Source organism: Carassius auratus, chromosome 32 (assembly GCF_003368295.1).
Source record: "Carassius auratus strain Wakin chromosome 32, ASM336829v1, whole genome shotgun sequence".
NCBI classification, from domain to species: Eukaryota; Metazoa; Chordata; class Actinopteri; order Cypriniformes; family Cyprinidae; genus Carassius; species Carassius auratus.
The window spans coordinates 24,675,590-24,678,160 of record NC_039274.1 but is presented as its reverse complement, the minus strand read 5'-3'; the positions used below and the strand labels follow the sequence as shown (position 1 = coordinate 24,678,160).

At 36.5% G+C, this 2,571-nt stretch overlaps 1 long non-coding RNA gene across 1 annotated transcript; it reads right to left on the bottom strand.

The window, feature by feature from the left end:
* Positions 1-204: 204 nt before the first annotated feature.
* On the bottom strand, positions 205-2,027 carry LOC113051903 (uncharacterized). Its single transcript, XR_003276957.1, has 2 exons — positions 1,153-2,027; positions 205-935 (listed from the first exon to the last, which is right to left on the bottom strand). It is a non-coding gene; the product is annotated as an uncharacterized LOC113051903 (long non-coding RNA).
* Positions 2,028-2,571: the final 544 nt, after the last annotated feature.

The following is a 2,571-nucleotide window of genomic DNA, read 5'->3' as shown; positions in this document are numbered from 1 at the left end:
CGAGGTCGGGTCAGAATATTGTGTATAGTGTGTCGTCATTGTAACCCTTGTCTTGTAAAATGAAACAGAGGGGTTAACTCATATATTAGGGAAAACAATAACTCACTAAGGTTTAACAGTTATTGTAGGTAAACTGTAATTCGCAAATCAGGACCAAATCAGAAGAGACTGAAACTCGTAAGAGGCAAGACACACACACATACATAGATGTAAATGCGCACCTTTATATTGGATAAAATTGACTTGTAAGCGCGATTGATAGGATACACTGGTTGGGAAAAAAAAATATCAATGACACTGCATAAAGGGCAAAAATAACAAGAACAAACAAAAATAAAAATAAAACCAAAAAAAGAAATATTAAATCTGCTTTAAATATTACTTTTTACCAATTAAGCTAAATGAATTTGAAATTTAACCCTTGACATAGAAAATTCTTCTCTCCAATGCAAATTAAATTGTAATAAACATTCAATTTCTGATCTCCTTTTTTATGTACACAACTCAAATGTATACTCAAGATCAGTAAATATAAAATAAACACGAATGTCAGGACTTGTGTTTAGTCACACGTACAAATGTCCACTGTAAACACTTGTTTATACGAAACAAAGTCTAAATGAATGCGTATCAATGCAGTATCAGAAATTCTTGAATGCACAGTTCAAACAAAATGTCAGTCTGAACAATAAAGAATGATATTGTCTCCTCAGTTCCTTTAAATCAGTGATCCAATGCTCAAAAGGAAAAATGAAAATGTCAGATGTTTCAAACCTCAAAAGAAAAAAATCCGACGCGATGTCCTGCCGAAAGTGAAGTGATACAGATGTCCAAAAAGACAAAGGATAGTTGTTTCTGATCGATTTACGGTTGGCTCGCCATCTTCATGAATTGAAAAAATCCAGATTCTAGATTTCTAAAATAACAAAACTGGCCTGTGCACAAACACAAAACAACATTCTTAATCAATCCTCACTTTACATACATTTAACTAAATCTACACAATCTTTACATGTCTGTACATATTTTTTATAACAGCGTGTACATTCACTGAACACCTCTTTCCTTCCAGTTACACCAATACACCCTTGAATCGCTATTTTTTTTTTAACATATATACTAAACATTAATTATTTATTTTTACTAACTCACCGATTCCCTCGTGTATTAATGATATTTCTCTGTTTTTTTCCAGGTTTCTCTCGGATGACGCAATGATGGCCTACTCCACTGGAATTCAGCGTGACGACGGTCACATAATCAACAAAATGTAAGTAAGTGAGTAGTTTGAAATAAAACTTATTTATCAACAAAATGTCTGCAAAATAACTTGCAATGTTTGGTTTTCACATGCGTTCTCTCTCAAAATGAAATAAATCAAGATCTTACGCAGCTTCTAATTCACGTTGTTTCTCAAGTTTTTTTTCTCTCTCTCTAATGCCGCATCTCTCGGTGGGCGGAGTCAGCTTGACCTAATTACGCTCGATTGGCTGCTCACCTGCACAGATCTAGAGCTCAATCAAAATTAAAGTTACATTTCAACTATTTAGTTTACCTAACAAGTAACCCATTTCAAATGGAAAATATTTATATATACATATATATACACATTTAGTATTTGTTCCATATTTCTTCCTCTAACAGTATCTAGCTATTCAGATGACTGTGTTTAAATCTAATTTAGACTACAAAGGTTTTTGAGCCTGGGTTACACCCTCCCCCCATAGAACCATGCAAGTCCCTTTGCATATTGCCAGTATAATCCTGTGCTGCAGAACAGCTCGTACGGGGACACTCTTGCAAGGACTCTGAAAAGGCTTCATTTAGGCCTTGAAGAAGGGACTGAACTATGGTTATCAAAGGGTTTCCCAATTTGGGGTAAGTCAAGATTTTGGGTTTCTCTTTTGTCCGAACAGACCTCCTTAACTCATTTCTTGAATGTACTGATTCGATGGCTTCCATGTCGGTTTCCATATTTTCAGCATCATTTAATTCCTCTTCAACCGAACTGAACCTTGGCACAGAAGATTCCCCTATTGAAACTTGGGCTTTGTGCTTCCAAGCCAGTTACATGAGTTGAATCAGCAATTTCTTCTTTTTCAGATTGAACTTCAAAATTTACAGGTAAGTTCTCCTCAGGGTTTACAGGTAAATTCTCCTCAGGGTTTACAGGTAAGTTCTCCTCAGGGTTTACAGGTAAGTTCTCCTCAGGGTTTACAGGTAAGTTCTCCTCCTCTAATTCTGGCGTTTCTTTCAGTAACCCTGTTCCCAAGGATTGGGCAATGTCCTCCTTTCCAGGTTGAATTTCTTTGGAAGTATGAACTGTGAAAGATTCGCCTACAAACTCCAGTTGGGGCACTGAATGATAAACTTCCTCTTCCGAATCAAAAATATCTTCTTCAGGACTTTCACCATTCGCTTTACTGCGTGTTTTGCATCTGGGAACTGGGCTTGGCGTTTCAAGTTCACTCACGTCAGAGGAAAGTGTTCCGCAGGGAAGCAACAAGTCACGGTGTAGTGTTCGAGTTGGTCCAGTTTGAAACTCAGGACATATTTTGTAAACAGGTAAAT